A 21,245-nucleotide genomic window follows, 5' to 3' on the forward strand; every position below is an offset into this window, starting at 1 on the left:
CACACAGTGCAGCAGGGCCCTGACCCACTCAGCCCGTGGGCATCACTGCAGCATAAATGAGGATAACCTAAATGCCAACGAAGTGCAGGTACTCAGCCCTGGAACAACAGCATGCTTTACAGCAGACACCTGGTATACCACAGCTTGAAATAGAAATTTCTGTGACAAAAGCTTCACAATGTGAAAGTCTGTATTAAAAAACTAGCAAGCTGCCCTGTTTGGCCTCTTGTATTCCAACCCTTGTGAGAAGTCCAAATAACTCGAATACAAATCTGTAATATTGCTCTCTGAGTAACAGCTATTTAAAACCAATTTTGGCAGCACTAGAAGTCGTAAGCAGGATACCAGCTGTATGGCTCCTCGAGTCCTTCTGCATCCATCCAGCTAGCAGCGGTGACAGAACACCCTCCTGCTCTGCTATGGAGGCCCTGGACACCTTCACCTTCCTTTCAGCCCAAGTGTGTCGGGCTCCTGCAGCAGAGAGCTTGTTTTCACTGCTCCAAGGATAGAGGAATATCACTAGTAAAGATCAGAATCTTCCAAGTTTCAAAAGTTCCCTTTCCACAAAACAAGCCTTAAAAAGAGAATAGACAATGAGCTGCACAACATTTTTTACAGGCACTCATTTGAGATGACCCATGTAATTAATTCACTTGACCACTGCACATTTCCTAAGTTATAGCAATAAGCCTTACGAAAGCTTTTACAGTCATGCACAATCATGTCTCATTTTTGCTTTATGTATAAAAGTGCCTAGCATAGTTCATCATTTATCAGCAAAAATTAACATCCCTACACAAATACATGGACTGTGATATCAGTTTACAGATACATGAACATCAAACACTTGCTGATGCTGGAGCACCTCCCTTCTCCTCTTTACCCTTCCTAGCAGCCTCCTCTGAAATCTGGGACTTCATGATGGGAGGGTAAGATTATGCTTTATGACCCCAAGTGTGAGCACAAGTTACACTGCATTAAACTAAATATAACAAAATATAAGTAAAAATAAGGAAATGTCTACAATAAGTAAATCCCACTTTTTCAATGCACACCACAGGAACACACCTATCCACAAAAGGGATTAGGTACTATGTCCTTGTTAGATGAAGGGAGAGGCCAAGCCAGAAACCCTGACAAGTAAAAGCAGATTTATTCAACATAGTGATAGCTCTGCAGAAGGAAGGAATTTTTTTGCCTGACTGCAGCAAGGCCTGTAGGGACAGGGGAAAGCAGAGAGGGTGGGAAGGATGATGTTCAAACAGCAGTGCTGGCAGAGCATGAGGTCAGTCAAAGGAGGTCATGTCATTCCAGCAGAAAACCCTTCTGGAATTATCCTACTGGGCAAGAATGATCGTACTCACAGAAAGACTGCAATGTGCAGTCTTGGCCAAACTAAGTAACCCAGGGCTCCAGCTATGGAAAAACAAATCCCAGGAAGCAAGGCCATTCCCAACAAACTGGACACAGACAGACTGCAGCTGCTGAAACACATAACTGGAGTGACATAATATTAGAACATATTTTTATGCTTACTAAGACAACAACAAACCCAAGCCTGAAGCTGTATTTTGGGCACACTAGCTTAAACTATCTTTAGACGGGAAAAGTGTGTGTGTGTACAGATGTTCCAGCAGGCACGGAGACCAGAGAGCTGGAAAAAGCACTCGCTCACTTCCGAACCTTATAAAAATCGTCTGTTGCAAATAAGGGTGAGGATAAATACACCAGGCAATGCTGAAACAAAATCAAAACAAAAAGCAGGCAAGAAGCCAGTAGCTGGTCAGGGACTGGTGAGGTATAGTGGCTCCATGCCTTCTCCAGCTTTACTTCTCCCAACAGATGTCTCCAGGTGTTATCCCCTCCTGCAGTCCCCCTGTTATGCTTTACTCCTCCTTCATCTTTCCTCCTTCAGCTTTCTAACTATCCCACTTTCACAGCTGCTCTCTTGGAAGTGCAATTGAAGCTATAAATTCACGTCTACACATCTGTAATAAAAATAATTTTTGTAAAAGCTATTCTTCTCCCCTATTGATGGTGACACAAATGATACAGAATCGCTGGCAACTTAGGGGTCTTGCTGCAGCTTTAATCACTGATCAAGACAGAGAGCAATACTCTGTCTCACAAGGACAACAGGAATAATGAAACTTTATCTATCTATCTATCTATCTATCTATCTATCTATCTATCTATCTATCTATCTATCTATTTATCTTGGAATTATTTCTATTTGTGAAGAACTGAAAGATACAAGAAGTGGCCTCAAAGCTCTTTTTCCATGGAACAGCTATTATTTTTTAAGTAAAACATCATTATCACCTTGTTCCAGAAAACACATCTACATGCCTCTTCCTTTGCCCTCCTTGGGGCCACAACTGAAGCAAACAATGCTTTCAGGGTCTCTAAAGTGACTCATGTGAGCCAATGGTACAAAAGACTCTGGTCACCTCATAAGCTTTACATCTTTCTTAATCTTCAGCCTGTGGCAAAGCAGAAACTCCAAAGTTTGTGTTTTGGACATGATACAGAAGTGACCATTCCTGCAAACAGTGCTTGTACAAGAAAACTGATATGCACGGAGGCACATCTCCTTTGGGTTCAATTGGCCTTTATGGCAAATAAATCAGCCATGGGCAAGCATTGGGTTAATACTGGCAGTGAAAACTCCAGACATGAAGACCTAGGAGAAAAAGCATACCTTTGGGGTGATGGAGACTGGCCACCACTGGAACCAAATAAAGAAACACAAAATTGCACTGACAGGAGCAAAAAGAGATTGCAAAGAGACTGATTTAAAAAGCCAACAGCTAAAGCAGGCAAGTTTGACAAATAGGGACAGTGCTTGTGGAAGAAGCTGATATGTCATTTTTATAACAAGGGCAGGGGAGTAGGAGCAGAGTTCAGCACTGGACCTGGAAGAGTCTGGTCCACCCCAGTGACTGCCTCTGCCTCCAAGAGAGGCCGGGAGCTCTCCTAAGCTCCTTGGCGCTATGTGTGATCAGCACAACAGGGCTCTGCTTGGGATGGGTGTGCCATGCCACTGCTACTGCAGTGTGACAACAGCTTCTCAATGTAAGGGGATGCCTGTGATTCTAGTGCTGCAGTGGTATTTGCTGCAATTTTTATTAAGGTTTTCACAGTTAGCCAAGACACTATTGTTTTTATTGAAATTCACGCATGCACACAGTACTTAAGAGAAAGAAGGGGGGTGAAAATAGAAGCTGAATTGAAAGTTCAGCTTCTTTCAACTTAATTTGTTAGTAGGTTCATCATCATTTTTTGACAGAATAATCCTTCCACGGTGAATTATTTTCACTGGAAAAAAAGAGAAGACCAACAAATTGCTGGATAAAATTTGTGCTTTAAATAATAAAGCAATTAATGGCATTTTATCAAGAATACATTCTTCTCTCCAGAAATAAAGTCCCTATTTCATCTCATCTAAATTGCTTGGTCAGCTTCAAATAAGCGCAATATAAATCTCCTTCCCATACTGCTCCTGTTATCTATGATAAAGGGAAGAGACAGAAGGTAATCCTGTGTTCTGTATTCACTGACACATCATTTTCATGCTACACTACACTGTAATTTATTTCTAATGGGATAAACCTCTTGTAGTCTTCCTGCATTGTTCAGCCACACACGCATCCCCAACTGGTACCAAGATTGTAGGACTGGCAGGTGCAACACACAAGGACCCTTGCTTGGTGGATTTAGGATGTCTGCTGCACATTTCAGCAAAGCTACAGCTGTGAAAATAAACAGAGAGACTGTATAATTAAGGTACGCTTTCATTCCTTCCCACCCACTGCCTCCTGCAAGCAAAGCAGTCAAAGAGTATGGCACTTTTCAGTACTTCTTGTACTTCCCAACCAAACTTTTCATTTTTTATCTAATCGGTTTGAGATGATACAAAAAGACATGTGGAGCTGTAAGAGATTAAAGGGCATGGAAACCAGATGGAAACAAAAGTCTTTACGATCTTTATGGCCACAGCAGAGGTATAGTTTCATACAAAGGAAAAGAACTTTGAAGATCTTTCTCCTGTCCTCATCAAGAATACAAGAAGTTAACCAATGTATGAAAATCAAGGTGGGGCCATGAAAAGCTGCATTTTTGTTTACAATATTTTCATAGCATAATAAAACCTATGCATGCAAAGCATGATAAAACCTATGGCTCAAGGCTTATAAAAACTTTCTTCAAATTAAAAGTTTGAACTGAAAATCTAGTTACTCCTGATGCAATCCTGAAATGGATAGGTGTGAACAGAGGCTACTTAAGATATTCCTGCAGAAATTAATGTATTTTAGAGAACATCCCCATGAATTTGTATAACACTTTTCTCTGTCAAAATGTGCAAGACCACCACAGATAGTTAAGCTTCTGCCAGTTAATAAACACTATTATCAAGCACTATGACTTAAAGAGACAAGAATCTCAGTTTTATCGAGCCTTTTCACCCACCTCTCCAGCTCTGCTGATTGATACACTTACATACAGAGGACATCTTACAAAGTAAAATATTGCCTAATTAGCTACCTGGCTACTTCTGCAGCCAAATCACTCCAGCCATTTACAAAAGGATTAATTCCATCTGATTCAGATGCAAGGTAGAAACTTGCAGCTGTGACAGTCAGCTCTCCAGATTCCCTTTACCGTGACTGCAAAGTGACAGTCCCTTCCAGGGCACATGTCCATCTTCGAGGTGGTGAATGAACCTCTTGCTGCCTAGGGAAGGGACTAAGAGCTCCTCTGTGGCCACCTGCACACGGACAAACTCCAGCTCAAAGGCACCTGGCAGCAGGAGAGCTGGGTCTGGTCTCCTGGGCAAAGGTCACTCACAGCAGCGTTTCAGCTGCTTTGCCATCTCCAGCTGCACTATGCTCCTTGGTGCACTGGAGCCCCTGGGAAGGATGGTGAAAGCAACAGCCAGGCTGCAGAGAAATACAATAACAGGCACCAGCAGCAGGGCTGCAGCTGCTTTACATTGCTTCTTGCTGCAGATTATGAGTGTTAGCTCTGGTTTACCAACAATTCATGCTTCAAAAATCTGATAAAATACCCCAAAGGCTAATTTCTCCTGAACTCCATCCCTGCTGCCACAATCAGTTTGTATTATGACTTTGTTCTGGGGACATATCTCCAACCACTTATGTGAGGGGCCCAAATGACTTGATCCAGCCCAGCCTAGGCAGGCAGTGCTGCTCACGTCCACACTGGGTCATGGGAGAAGGGAAGTGGTCCCAACAAGGCTGTCTACTACTTTAGCAGGGATTCCAGCTGAGATCCTGTGAGTGAAGCTCCCTGCAGAAACCACTGAGCAGCCTTCCCAGATGCTCCTGGGGCTCCACAGAGCACTGGCCAAGGAAGCCCTTGGGGAATCAGATGTGCTCCCACAGCAAGGCCCAAGCTCTGGCAACAGGCCTCTGCTGCATCCCAACATACCTACAGGGTTTGCTGCCAGTCTGTATTCTGATATATCAGTCTGCTGATGTCAAAATTTCACATACAGCAGATCCTGTGTTCATTTAGGTTTTACTCATCTGAAACTCCCTCTTAAACGCAATCCAGATGAGCTCCTTGGTGTGGACAGCAGCTGCCCTTACTGTCTGCAGCCTCACTTAGCAGACTGTTTTCAAAAGGGAGCAGAATAATTTTAGATAGACTGCCTTTCACTGTAGTTGGAAAGGGGATCCTTGATCATGCTCCCAAGGTCATACACTGCTTTCTGAGCATCCCTGGAGAGGGATGACAGTGTAACTCACACCACCAGCTCAGGAAAGCACTATGGGTGTCTTTACTGAGCTGCTTGTGTTGCCTACCAGCTCTCAAAGGCAAAATCACGGCTTAGCTCTCCCCGGCAAATAGGTGACTTTGTTCTTTGTCACCTGGCTACAGACACAAAAAGATGGTATCATGTAAAGTGTGCAGGTGTGTCTGCACCTACTGTCATGGCTCACCCTGCTGCTGCAGAGTGCCAGCTGCATGAAACAGGGCAGGCTGAAAGCAAACCCTCTAAAGAGATGCTTGGTCCCAGATTAGTAGTGCCCAGGAGCCACAGCTCTCCTACAAGCCTACAGGGGAAGAATCGAAAGGGCTGAACCTGGCTAGATACCACCTGGTCATGGTAAATGGTAATAAATGCCTTTGAGGCATGTGCAAGTAAAAAAGCAAGCTTAAATCTGGGAGAAAGACATTGGGATTCTCACTCCAAACATGGCACAAAGCCTTGGTTTGGGTACTAGAACAATCTCCCTAGGCACAGGCCTGGGATCTTCTCGCCTCAACCTTTCAAAGCTAGGCTGAATGAGAAATAGTAAGACTTTGTCTGGAAAAGCATGAACAGATGATAGAATCAGTCTTTACTGCCTTAAATTTTTAACTCTCTGAAAAATCAGCTCTTATCCAGTAGGCAGGTGACACCACCACTAGGAATAATCATTTGATGGCTGTCCCCCAGTGCAGAAGTCAAAAGAGAAGCAGCAGAAGTGAGGTAGCACAACTGGCCTAGCAAGAGGAGTGCAAACTGCTTCAAAGTGCTGTAATGCAGTGATAAAAGCAAGAGGAATGAATAGGGTCTGGTAATTTTTCTAAGATAGAAGGGTTTGCATACAGGAACCAGAATTATAAGGAATGACTAACAGAACAATCTATTTGTACTGTTGATTAAAAACCAGCATGGGATATTATTTTTGTCCCTATGTTCTATAAGCTGGACTAAAATTGCAGAACCTAAATATTTTTTTTTTACTTTAGTAACTGCCATCATCTAAAACACTAGCTGAAGTAAACTCACAAAATTGTATTAAGTATAACAGACAAGCACTTTGTGCATACAGTACAAAGCTAAGGGCTACCCCTCACCTCTGAAGACAATCTGTAGCTACTTACACCATGTTAGGGCATTTATAAATAAAGCTACAAGCAACTTCTTTATTCTCAGTGCAGCGTGTGAAACACATGGGGTTTTTTACATTTCCACAGAAACTTACTTCACCTACTAGCCCCTCAGGACAGCTTGTGAAACTAGAAAAAGTACTGTACTGTCCACTGCTTCTAATTAAAATCTTAGTCTTGTGGTCAGAGAGCTCTGGAGAACTGGTGAGGTCACGTGATTTCCTTCAGGTCAGACAGCAAAAGCACACTAGACCAGAGATGACAGATTTCTTGGCTTGTCCATGCAATGCAGCCCTCCGCAGCCTGAGCCAGAAATGTTGTCACTGGGAAGCTCTGGTTCGTCTCAGTAACCTAACTTTAAATAGTCTAGATCTTTAAGGGAGAAAATCCCACGTAAGCACACCCTCCCCCCTGCCACTCCCCCGAGGGTACCAAGAGTAACTTTTTCCCCCCAAGCCTTCTTGCACCTGCAGATGTTGCTCTGGGAGCCAATGTGGCTCCAAAGTCTGTGCCAATCTTTAGCCACTCTCTGCAGTTTTTCTGTATTGCTGGGTGCCAGTAAGTGTTCACACTCCAAGCAATATCTGCTCTGACCATTTGCATGTTCCTCCAGCTGCCTGAGAGCCCATCTGCTCAGACAGGATTGCTGGCTCCACTCACTGCAAACGACCCAACGTTTCCATTGCTTACCATGGAGAACTTGGGGGACACACTGGTGAGAAAGTGATAGATCTTTGCATTTGTGACATTCACTCCGTCTGTTACCTAGTATTTTCCCCAAGTATTTATTTACCTCTGAAGGCATGAGATGCCTTTGCCTCTGGTGAGTTTCCAATACTCACATCCACATGTTAAGATGGAAATAACATCTGAGTGAAAGACTCCTAGTTTGGTCTTTACATTTGTATTTTCAATGACTAATTTTGTTTAAGTTGGTAAACGCAGCTGTTGCATTGCCAGTTGGTGACATTTCCTTTTGGACTTCCCCCCTAGTTGGTGTGTCTCTGCCAAGACATGTAAATTGACTCATTCCTTGTATTCCTTTGCTGTTTTATACAATGCTTCAGTAGGAATTTGCAAAAGGTCTCTTGAGATTTGTTTCCCTAAGTAATTATTAGCCCTGCAATGCCAGACAGTCTTCTCTTACATGTTTTTTGAACTGTCACTTAAGCATCCCATGCACAGGATGCTGGATCTAACTGATGGTAACAGCTCACTATACTACATCCAGCTGCACTTTTTCTTACGGTGACTTGGCCATGTGACCATCCACTCAACAGCAACCTTAAAGTGGTGACAAAACTCATGCTAGTTTTACACCAGCATTATACATGATAAACCATTCATGCAGCTCTCTACTTGCTCCAATGGCTCAAACTTGTCAGTGACTTCACAGCCATTATAAATACATACTTGAAAAGAATAGATCAGTCTCCTGAAAAAGGTAACAAACATATTCTCACCAAGAGCACCAAACAAACAACCGCATCAAACTGGCAGGTGATCTGCCTCAAGACAGGGAGCAGGAGGCTATCCAAAATCTGGATAGCAGAGGCCATCCAAAAATCTGGCCATTGTTTTATCTCCTGAATTGAAATGTCTGAGCTGAAGCTGTAAGAGAAAAAAATTAGAATCTCTGTTTCTCATTTTAGTTTGGGTTTTTTTCATTTTTGATGCTTGTACCAGTGAAAGGAACAAAACTCTTCAATGTTTGCAATTGCTTGCATCACCTTTCTGAAATACACAGAAATTACATTTCAGATAAAATATCAGTTGGTTTATGTTAATTTTTTCATATCCTGTATTTCTTGAAGAACTCAGCAACTACTCATTCAACCATTTTTCAGCAATAGTCTCTACCTCCAGCTACTCCAAACTGTGGTTTTAGATAGCTTTCCACATCTGCCTCTGTTCTATGAGACAGCATCTCTACCTTGGGATTTTCAGTTCCTTTGGCAAAGTCACAGTTCTCCTCCCAGCATCATCATCCTTCTCCTGTCACTCAATAGCTTCCACTCGTTAACCTCAGACAGGCCTATTGGGTAGTAGAACCTGGCTTGTTGAGCAAACGGAATAACTTTTTCAGGAACTACATCAGCTTCTCGGGCAAGGTTATCTTCTTATTTCTCTTGGTGCCTCTATTCTTGTTCTGAAACTGATTCTCCTGCTGATTTTGCTGGATGCATTCAAATGTCCAGTGTCAGTTTTGGGCTTTTCATCCTTGGAAAGCCCAGTATCTGGGATTGCTCAGCTGAAAACCAATTACATTTTTAGCAACATATGGCACATTCACTTAAGTAGTAAAACTAATTCACTAATTCTTCTTACTAATTCTGCACTTTTTTATCTTTTTTTTTTTTCTTTTTTGTATTGCCATAAAAAAATAATCACTTCTATTGCATGCTAAGATGTGCTGAAGATAAACAATGTGTTTGTCTCCAATATACTCAGACCACAACAATTCCACCAAGTGCTGTGGAGACACCTTTACACTATGTCCAGGCATCACCAAGGGCCCAGAGAGCAGGCAGAGTTCTGCCAGGCCCTTTTACTTTGGAGACTGGCTCTAACCCCAAGAAAGAAGCCTCCCTTTTAGTAAGCAGATGTCAGCTAAGGAATTTGGTCCAAACCTGCTGACAACTCTCATCACAGTAGTTGTCTGTTGGTAATACTATGTAATTGTCATTTCATGTACTGCGTTTGAAATCTAGTTCAGAGCAATCGACCACTAATTGGTTCCCAGTCTACAAGCTATTTTTCTGCCTTGGAAGTCATAATTAATGCTACTCCCTCCGAGTTATCATCATCGTGCTTCATGAATATATTATAGCTTTGTTTTCATTCTTAAGATTGCTCTTCATCAATTCCTGGTCACAGACAGTTTGCTTACTCAAAGGATTTTACTTACTCTATTCTTCCATCTCCTTCACCTGCACCTCTTTTGTTGTTTCAGCCTTCATTTCACTGTACCAGAAACCTACTTTCTGTGGTTAGTTTTTTTTCCCAAACCTTTCCCTAAAGAACTCTTCAGAGGCTTGCCTGGCTCACGGCTTTCACCAAAGCAGGTCACATCATTTCACCCAAGACAGAATCTGCTATTTTCCTGGCATGTACTTTGCTGGAACAGCTACATTGCCATCTTCCTCTAATTTGCCTCTTTTCCAAGAAGATTCTTTGCCTGTAGCTGAACCCCAAACACAGAGTGTTGTATCATTGCCTTTTATCACAATCACGATGTTTGGCCAATTCAGTTTGGGCCATGAGACTCTACAACCTTGCCCTTAGCAAGGTCAGTTGAAGCCTTGATTTGGTCTCTGGGTTCAAGTGGTAGCCATGTGCTGCCAGCTGCTAAAAGAGTGCAGTTTTCCTGTCACCTACATTGATAAGGATGCTGCAAGATGAAGATTCCAGGTAATCACATTTTACAGCAACAGCAGTCATTTTGATACCTGGCTTAAAAAAGAAACTACATCTTACATCTCAGAAATGGCTGTATTCTGTCTCCAGAGCTGATGTAAACTGTTCATACCTTCTTCTGCATGACATTTTGCATTGCCTCCCTCCCTCATCCCCAGCAGACCAATATGTTAGTAGTTACCACCACCTGAATCTTATGTAGGTTTACATTAGGACTCCCTAAATATGGTGAAACACAGAAACTTAACACCTACCAGAGATGGGAGAAAAAAATTCATAAAAATTTTTTTTTGGCTACTGAACTAGCTTATATTCTTCTACACTTACAGTGCTATTTAGTTCAGCAGATGGAGAATTAAAAGAAAGGTCCCTTTTGCCAACAATTTTTACTACCTCACGTGAGAGATGTTAGCTACACTTGTACCCCATGTGACACAGTACTTTTGAACCTGACAATGGGTAAACTGTAATGGAAGAGCAGACTTTACACTTGAATTGTCAAGCCACAGACCTGAAATATTAACATTCAAAAATCAGGTTCAAGGGAGAGCTAAAATGGGCCGGAAGTGTTGAAAAGAACAGTTGCTCATCCTTGCAAAAAGCCCAACCTTTCAGGGAGACACACTCCACAGAGAGGAATGAAATTTAACCCAGAGGCCAGTACCTGGGACTTGCTAAATCACTTTTCCACAGCAAAACTGTAATGGGTAGCTACCAACCAAATGAGAGACAAAGAAGCCAAATTAGGATGTTAGGGACTTCTCTGAAGATCTACAGGATGAACAATGGATTAGGTCAGTGTATGGAGGTTGTCTGCACTGAGGGTGTCATCTCTGGCACTGGCCAAATGGGGTGCAAGATGGGGTGGGGAGAGGGAAGAACCAAAAAACACGGTTTGGGGTAAAAGAGGGTTTTCTGGTTAAAAAAATGAGACCAAAAATGCTACTTCCAAGATACTAGGAAATGAGTGTTTAAATTAAATTAAATTAAAATTAAAATTCTTTTAATCATAACAGAAGACAGAGACAGGGAAAACAAAGAAGGTATGTTCAGAAGAACATAAAAAACAGAGATGTCTTAATGATATTTGCAGATAACAAGCTCTCAAGTAGTATAAATAGAAAGTGAGCAAGTGTAACCAATATATAGCTTGCTTTAAAAAAGACAAACCACCTGCATTTCACCTCTTCATGTTAACACACGGTAATAAACAAACAGCTATGGAAAGCAAACAGGGGACCTGGGCTGTGTTAAAAACTTTCTTGTATAATCCCAACCAACGACTTTGTGCCTCAGCTTACACACACATAAAAGGTGTATATACTACAGGTAGTGTCTGTGAGTTTAATTAAAATTTGGTGGTGGAAGTACTATTTCAGTGTATAACTTTGAGAAACACTATGCAATATTTGCCATTTATGGTTATCTGGTACGTCATTTCTCCCTAGAAAATACACTCTTTTTTTGAAAGTACAGAGCATAAAAAAATGATCTGTGTTTCTGGAACAAAAAGAGGCTGGAATCCACTTGCTCAAATCCAGACCTGAAAATGACAGAAGTGACACTCCTAGACAGTCTGGGCTATCACACCATAGAGTTACCTCCTGCTGAGACAGAATGATGGCAGGAGGATACAGGACATGGCCAGTACCTGTCTGCACCAACTCCCTACACCAAGTGTCCAGGAAAGAACTTCCAGTTTTTTACAAGCCAAAGGCAGGTGTCTGAGTACATGCAGGTGTCTGAAAAATCTGTAGCTAGTAGGCTTCAGAGGAAGCAAAGAAAAATTGAAGGAAGTCTGAAATGACTATTTCAGATTCCCAAGAGGACAGCTAGCTTCTGTTGCCCCAAGTAATAATAATAATATTGCTTCATTTGCTTTGATCATGAATTTCAATTTTGTGATACCTGATTTTCCTTGCTTGGCCTCCTAATGGTTAGTCAACAATTCTGTGCATGACTGTGCTGCAATTTTGTTCCTGTATCCTGATAATTACACCTCTTTGATTGAGCATGTTTTAATACCATCTGTAGATAAGCTGAGCTGCCGTCAAACCCATCAAGATTGGGTTTGTTCTCAGCTTTTGATTTTATTAAGTGCAGGCATGGAAAGGCATGAACTGAAGCATGAACTCAAACAGGAATGAGCTCCAACCCCTGTTCCCAAAAGCAAGAACTTTGAGGTATGTGGGAACCCCAGGGAGCACACAGGGCCACCTTTGCCTTATTTAAACTCCTCCACTTCTGTAATTCTCTTGTCTTCTATTTTAGCACCTGTTGAGCACACAGAAGAAGAAATACTTGGGGGAAGAATGCCAAGGGAAGACTTCCTTGCAGAACATTTTAGTTTCGTTGCTCATTAACAGGTAGGCGACAGCCATACATACCAACGTGGGTGAGCACATGGGGCTTTCATGGAAGACAGAGCGCCAACGTTAATTCCCAGGAGTCTCATCTCACTTACGAGACACCCACGTTCACACCGCAATCACAGCTGCACCAGCTACAGTCATCTTGGAGCCTCTGCTCTCAAGATGCTGGTTAAAGATATCCTAAATCGCAATGCCATCTCCCATTATCTCAACTCCTCTGTCCGCACACTCAGAATCAGGATCCTTTATAATAATGAAGAGATTTACCAACACCTTTACTACTAATATAATCTGCCAAGAAAGCTCTTTTCATCATCTGTTTTAAAATATATATTCGTCTGATCACGTATTCCTTATCAACTTCATAAAACAACAGCACTGAAGACCAGCAATACAGGAGCTCCTGATGTTTGCAACTTGCTTACAAGACCCAAATCTAAGAGACAGCAGCACTGCATTTAGAAATGTCACATCCAGGTTTCCAGTAGCTTCAACATTTCCCATTTCATTAAATGAAAGAAGGGGTGGAGAAAGGAGGAAACCGTATTTCTGCTCCACTTACTTGACAAATGCAAGAAACTGCATACAGATCAACTGACACAACCTCTCTGAATCTTGCTGAAACACATAAACAAAGCAAGATCAACTCAGGCAACCAGAATTTGCTGCCATGCTTTGGGCAAATAGTTTAAAAGCCAGAAGGTTTTGGATACCTTGGCTGAATGCTTCCAAATGAATAACAGCACACAAGTACACAGTGAATAGCAGGTTTCAGAATTCAGCGCCTATCCTTCTACACTACTTCAGTGGTAATCAACAGATTAACTTGGTATGACAATTTAGCTACAAATCCCAGCCTGGAAGCATTTCCCTTCCCCCCTACACCTAAATCACAGTCAGAAATGCTCTGAAGGAGATTAGGGAGATGACTTTGCCAAGCACAAAATGCTGACCTAAATGTGTTCCTCTTTAAGTAGGTGAAGGTCCTAAATTTGACTGAAATGGCAACGTTCAGTCCGGCCCTTTTGTGTTTTTCAAGGTTTGTATAAGCTTTAAAAGCCTCTCATTTCTTTTAAAGCAGGTTTTACTATCCCTAGAAATATTTTCTGCTCTTAGCCTTTTTGCTAGAAACATACTGACAAATCGCACATATTCTGCTGAATATAGAGAAATGACAGGGTTTGTGCTTCACCTGCTACATCTGAAAAAGCAACAGCTGCAGGTGATGCTCTGGCTTGTGCCAGCACTTGGTAGTGGTGTTCTGGTATACAAGAGCGATGGCTGCTTCATCGAACAATGTGCTCTGTAAGCTTTTACACTGTAAGCAAGGAGATCCCAAAATACAGGCTGCAGCAGTTCTTATTTTCATCCGGCACTGTTAAATCAAAGGGATTTACATGGATTAGCAAAGGACAAAATTAGCCCATTTTAGTAATGGTAAAATGACATTAAGATTATAACCCATCTTACACTCCCAAGATTAATTACTTCCCAACTCAATATATTGAAAGGTTCTTTCTGCCTAACAGAGTAATGTCAAATGAAAATAAAATAGTGGTTTGGGGTTTGTTTTTTTTTTTTTCCTTTTTTATTTTCTGTTTGAAACATGATGGAAAGAATTAATTGGTTCATTTTCTTTAAAGAGTGAAAAAGGAGCACTATGCTGCTTGGTTAGAAACATCAGACTGTGGCTGCTGACAACTCAGTGAACCCTGAACTGTGACATTACAGCTGGCCACAATGTAAGTCTTTTTGGAAGATGGATCTCTCTTACACACCGGTAAGGTTGCTGTTACCCTCCACCCAGCTGCTCCTGAGATTCTCACACGTGAATAACTGTGCCTGTATGGGAACATTCAGAGAAAATGTCACAGAGGTTTTGAAATGATAACCAGAAAACACACTGTGGTATTAGTTCTGCTTAACTTTTTAAGAGCTTGAATTTAAGTTTTCATTAGCTTCTGCAAGGCTGAATTTCCCAGAATGATGTAACTGCTGTCTCAAAATCATCTGAAAATGTTTTTTTTCTGTCCTCACACTGCAGCTCTTCATCTCCCCTCTGCTGAGCTACGTCTAGAATAGCTAATCTGGATCAACTCACACATTGGTTTCTAGGGGACACAAATATAAAATGGGCTGAATGATACCTAGGATGACGCAGAGAAACGTGTTTTGCACACACAGGGACACAACTGCTTCGGCATGGTGTAAGGAATCCTCAGCCACCAAAGGACATGTGGCAGCTGCCTGCCTGCACTCTGGTCCCTGTGCACGGCCTCTGCAAGCAACTGCACCCAGCCCAGCCTACAGCTGAGAGCGTGGCTCCATTTCTGGCTGCTGACAAACAAAAGAGTTACTCGCTGATAGTCCAGTGAAGAGTGCTAAAGGCAACAAGTTCTTTACACAGACCCCACGAGGTCACTTGTTCAAATATCAAGTGCTGTTTGGGGGGCTGTACTTGAGGCTGTGACAAAACCCAGGGCAACTCAGGCTGAGGGGGTCCCAGTCCACACACAGCTTCAGAATCCCAGGGTGGGCAGATCTGAGATCATTCCAAGCTGAACTCCTGGGAGTCACACACCTAGACATGGCATTTTCCTCCAGCAGGCAGTTTATTCTGGCTGCTTTGCTTGAAGCTGCTTGCACCCATCCCTTCATCAGCAAAGGCAGGGGCTGGTTTACAGCCCCTGTCCTGGGAACTGCATCTCCGCAGGGCTGCATGTGTGCACTACAGTTTAAGTACTTTGGGACTGCTCAGAGTGAAATGCATAAAATGCTAATGTATTACTAGACTCCTACAATATTTTTAAATAGCATCTCCGGTATATAGAACTATTTTACAAGCAAGTCAGTGTTCCATGACACCAAAGATTTTTATTTTATCTTTTAAAGTTTAAATATCAGTGAAAAGTGGGTGTTGATAGGATCTGCCAGCAGCACAAACAAAATGTACGAATCCAGACTAGAAATGAAGTGATCTCTCCACAACAGGGAAAGTAAGGCAGCACAATGAAAAAATATTCCACAACACACAGCACCTTGAAAGTACTGAACAAGCAAGTAGAACAAAGATTTCTAAGCACATTTGGACATGTGCTTCTTCAAGCAACATGTCAAAAACACTACCTTCTCCTCCCCTTCTTCTTGACAGATGGTCTGACTGGGCCCGAAGCCACACCACCAAGCTGTGATCTTGGCAAAACCCACAAGGTAAATAAGGCTGGGCACAAAGTACAACTGGAAGGGAGGCATGTGAGTGATGAAGGATGAGATCCTGGAGATTCAGAAAGCAGCACAAGCTCATCTGAAACAATGCTCTGGCACAGTGCCAAGAGTGCTTTAGAGGTAAACACTACATAGCCAGGGCTGTATCCATCTCCAGTTGAGATGTTTAAAAGGTTAAACACTTCAAGTTTCCTGGGAAAATCCCAACTATCTTCATTTTATTTGAAGCTACTACAAAAAAAAAACCAACCTCAAAATCTCTACATTTATTGATTTTTGTTTTCTACTGTGCTGCTAGAGTGGTGTGAAGATACAAGAAAGTGCTACCATGCTCCTTTGCAAGACAGGATGTGCTTCATGTGTTCTGAGCCATCTCTATATGGGCTTTTTAAGATCAGCTGATTCCCTCAGATATAAAAAAACACTGAGAAGATGCCAACTCACATTGTTTGAGCAATTATTTTTTTTTAGTGTTGTGTAATGGAAACACCTGCATGAGTAACAATCAGTAATCAAAGCCAATAATGGCCAGATAACAAATCCTTCTGCTTCTGCAGGTTTGAATGTCAAAATACCAGTGCCATTCGAATTCTGGTTTGTTTTTAACTTCTGATCAATGCTAACATAGCTGGGAAGACAATGCTTTCTACTCTCCACCTTCCCCCCTCCTTACTGCTCTGAAATCATCTGTCTCAAAGCCAGAAGTCTAAATGGAGTGTAGGGCAAGTTCAAAACAGGGAAGGTTGCTGGGAGTCTACTGCCAATCTCACTCTGCAGTCACAGACTGCTCCCACAGCTCCATTAGCTGCCTGCAATCAAGGGCAGATGACTCAGTCCTGCTTGCTGTCCAGGTTTAATAGGTTCGGCTAGTTCATGAGCAATGGCTAGATTGCATTCCAAGACTTCACATAATTCATAAAGCAATTAAGTGTACACTTCTTGGGCTCCACTGAGAGCCCAAGAGAAATGCCTTGTTCTACTGAGAGGATAACTGAAAGGCACGATTTTCAAAACAGAATAGCGAGACACAATGGGAAACTGTCAGAATATTCACCTTCTCCAAGTATCATGCTGAATGCATCATTCCTTTTCCACAAATCTCTCAAAAGCTCACTTACCTGTATACCCCTGGATTACAGATTGCTCTTGCTAGATGAAACCAAGAGCTGTAAGCCACAGGGAAGCATCTCAGTGCATGCTCAGTGCTGACAAAGCAGGCTAAGGAGCCATCGAGTTAACAAAGCAGATCTTTAATTTGAAAGCCACTGCAAAGGCAGGGGTACTCTTTACATATATACTTTTTACATATTCCCACCAGAGAACTGCAAGGCACCTCGCAAACAACAGAACATTTATACCTAGATTTACAAAGCTCAGAAGCTAAGTGACTTGAGCCCTCAGGCATTCCTCACAAAACCAGGACCATGTCCCTAGAGAACGAAGCTACCTCGGAAGGCAGAACTGGGGGAAAAGCAAGCATTTCTATTTGACTCACACATGCTCATTCACCCCCCATACTCCTGCACTACTGCTTTAATATATGCACTGCTGCACTGCCCCCTCTGCGTGACTGTGTATTTTTAAACTCTCACTTCCAAGGCGAAGATCCTTTTGTTTGTTAGAGGGAGGCAACTTCTCTGGCAGTACAGAGGATCCTCAGCCTTAAACGGCTGATTCACAGTTGGGCCAAAGCTGGATCTTCCATGGACTTGGAAAGGACAATTCTACACCTGTGGGCTGTGTTTTCTATGCTTTTCAGCTGAACCTGAGGGAGAAAGAAGTCCTGCTGGCAAGGACCTGTCTAAAACACATGCTACTTCTACATTACACCAAATGTTGAGAGTCATGACCACAGATCTAGTAAGCAGATGGCAGCCATGCTGCAAGAGCATCCTCCTCCTCCTCCTCCTCCTCATGTATGAGACTTACAAAAGCCTGGATACTTAATGGTTTATAACATCTTTACTAAAAAGGAAAGAACATCAAAAAAATCTCCAAACACTCAAGGTCCCTTCACAACCTATTTCTGCAAAACCAGGAATCAGATTCCATTTCTCTGAGCATATCCACTATCTAAACTGGAGATAAGTTTCAGGAGGAAAAAAGGAAAAAAACCCACCTCCTTACTCATTTACCAAAACTTTCACTAAACTTTCAAAAAACACTTTTGCAACAACACAAGAATTGTCTTTTTATTTTAAACGCAAAACCTCAGTATGGAAAGGAAGCTGAGCTGAAGGGTTATTTTTTTTCTTTTTTTTTTTTTTCCCTAAGTTTTTTTCTTCTATTATTCTCCATTTCCTTTGCACATGCCAGTCAAAACTATAAAATACTTGTGGGAGAAATGCAGAAGGCACGGTTTCACATTCCAAAAGATCTATTTCCATGTGCTGCACATGAGCCAGTCGACCACCCAGGAAAGCCAGGCAAACACACTTTGGCCCACCAGTGCTTCAATTGCTGATGAGCTGTCCTTCTCTATCAGGGCTTTGCCCTGTATTTCCTATAAGAAATAAGCATCATGCCTAGCAAGCAGCCAAGCCTGTGGCTGTATCACCTCTAAGTCTGCCCTGAAACAGTACTGATGAGCAGACCTGCACTTTCTCCTCTTCAGAAGTGGTGACAATTCCTAAAATATTCTTAATAAACTGGCCACAAGAAAGAAAATAAAAAAGGAGTAGATAGCCTTAACACAGAAGCCTGTCATACTATCACCTGTTTATTTGTCAAACCCTTCCATCCTTTCCCTTTGCACTCCATCACAACACTTTCACATCAGTTTTATTTGAGAAATGAGAGTGAAGTTGGGTCATCGGTAGTCTTGGGAAAGGGTATGACCCGCTATTTTCTCTCCCTAAGAGCCCCGGACAATGTTACTTTCTTTTCATACATCAATCACAGAAAGGTTTGGTAACTGTTTCAGAGTCACTAAAATTAATCAGTCCCCGAGAGGCTAAACTGGTTGAGAAACTACTGGCTGGAGCAAGAGAAGTAGGCATGACTTGCCTTCAAAAAAGCAGAAGGCATTTGGTTTTATTTAAGGGGGTAAAGGGCAGTAAAACTCAGCCAAGTATTTATTTATTGGACTGGAGTGCCTGCAGCAAGAGAGGAGGGTGAGACAGTGTAAAGTTTTTGCAATCCCAACCTTTGAAGAGAGGTAATTGAACTCTGGTTTCAATGCTGGAATAAGATAGCACAGAAAATCATTGGTATGTGCTGTAGAAATGATGATTTATAGAAGCAATAGAGTGTCTGTGCATGTAGAACCAAAAAGGATCTAAAAGCCCTAAAGCTTTCCCAAGACGATACCTTTTCTTTGACCTGTTGGCCATTACTTTCTGCCAGTTCAAGATAGGAGCATGAGGAAGCAATAAGCCACTAGTGAGATTGCTGCTTCACAGAATGATGCTTGTGGTTCAGCAGTGCAGAATGCTGACTGGGCGTCACTGAAGTGTACCCTTGGATCTCTCCAGTGCTAAATAAATAAATTTAATAAAAGTTACAAGTATTAATGGAGCTTTACGTAGTCTTGACCCAAACCTCCATGCAGTGGTGTGGCTACTTGATAGTATTTCACTACAGGCTAGTATGTGGACCTACCAGCTGCGACTTATTTGGCTCTCAGTCATGTCCCCCCACTCATGTGAGGATAATATAATGGGGGGAATGGGGGAATGGCCAATTAGAGACCCCCCCAACTCTGGATTAATTTCAGCTCTGGTGAACACAACTGACTTTCAGCTCATGGCAGAGCAAAAAAAACCATGGAGATCCATCTGAGGATGTTGCAGAGGCTCAGTGGATGTGTGACAGAGAGCGAGAAAAAACAATGAAGAGGAAAAATGGGATTATCTTGCAATGTTTAGCTGGGACTGTCAGGCAACAGTTAATGCTGAGGAATCTTGCAATTCTGTTTATGTTCTTTCAGCACAAGCAGGTGTTGGGAAGCCCAGGATGGGAGGGGCATGCAGACAAAAAAAAGAAAGAGGAACCACTTTTTTTTCTTGTGTGCGTGATCTATTCAGATGAATCTTTTTTACCGACAGGCTCTCTTCCCGGAATCAGCACGGATGACCAAGTGTCACTCTGTGGCTCTCTGATAAACACACAGCATACCACAAATGTCTAGGTTATGTTGCCTGTTTGTAGTGGAGGTTTTGATGGGAGTTCTGGGATTATTAAGGAACTTTTAACAGGCATCATTAAAGCCTCCCAGCTTTTTAAAATTTAGATTTATTTGGTTGAAGTTATGTTATTTTCATACTACTATAGTAGTGTGCTGTAATGCTCACCTGAAATGCTTATCTGAAAACTGAGACATAAAGGACACATATCCATTGAAACACATCTCATTTCTTCCCTTGGACATCTTGAATATAACTGTGCACATGACTTTTACAGTGACAGATTTTGTACAGAGGAATGTTTTGACCTGTAGATTTCCCTCCAACTGCTGCTGTTCTTTGTCCAGTGCCACAGCCACCTCTCTCCCTTTTTCTGCACCTCTGTTTTACTGAATGTCTGTGTCACTGGTTGGCATGGTTAGTGTGGCTGACATTATGCCACTGCTCTAAAGGAAACAGGCAGAGGGCAAAGGAGAAAAAACAACAAACAAAACATCCAACCCAAAACCTCTAGCCATCTTAGGCAAAAGAAATTAGGCTCAAAGAGATATAACCAACTTTCCAGTTACAGAGAAGGTCCTTGCACTGCAATAGACACATGTGGCATTTCAATCAGCTACTATGCTTGGAAAATGGGTACACTTCTGCCTGCCCCAACACATCCTGGAGTGCTTCAGTTCCCAGACATTGAAACATTGAAGGCAAAAGTGGAATGAATGGGGGGGGGGGGGGAGGAGGATAGAGGGGGAGGGAACAGAAAAGTAAATGGTTAAAACCACCCAAACAAACCAACACAAACAAAATAAAAACAAATCACCAAAAAATGCAACCCAGCAGCATCCGACAGGAGATAAAGCCTGACCTGTGATTCAGCAGATTCAAATGCTCAGAAGTACAACAGCCTGTGCACTACTGAAAGACAGCAGCAGTCCATTACACGTATGGATTTGCAGTACTTTGTCAGCACTAATGATGTTACCTCATTAAGAGAGATAAATGCCTTACTGTACTACCAAAAGCATCTGCTCCTTCCTTCATCTCGCCTGCTCTCCATCAGGGCGATCAGCAGCAGCACAGTGAAAACAAATCAAAATACAATGCTAAACTCACTTAGAGCCACTTGCTAAGGTTGCTTTGTGTTGTTTTAATGTTAAAGTTTTTATGTCATTTTTTAAAATGGGATTATACCGTGCTTCCTACCAGA

At 42.2% G+C, this 21,245-nt stretch overlaps 1 protein-coding gene across 2 annotated transcripts in view; it reads right to left on the reverse strand.

Moving 5' to 3' along the window:
• Window positions 1-21,245, reverse strand: part of BACH2 (BTB domain and CNC homolog 2) — a 182,842-nt gene that overhangs the window by 106,854 nt on the left and 54,743 nt on the right. The gene's annotated exons all lie outside the window — the stretch shown is intronic.

Source organism: Poecile atricapillus, chromosome 3 (assembly GCF_030490865.1).
Source record: "Poecile atricapillus isolate bPoeAtr1 chromosome 3, bPoeAtr1.hap1, whole genome shotgun sequence".
Lineage (NCBI taxonomy): Eukaryota > Metazoa > Chordata > Aves > Passeriformes > Paridae > Poecile > Poecile atricapillus.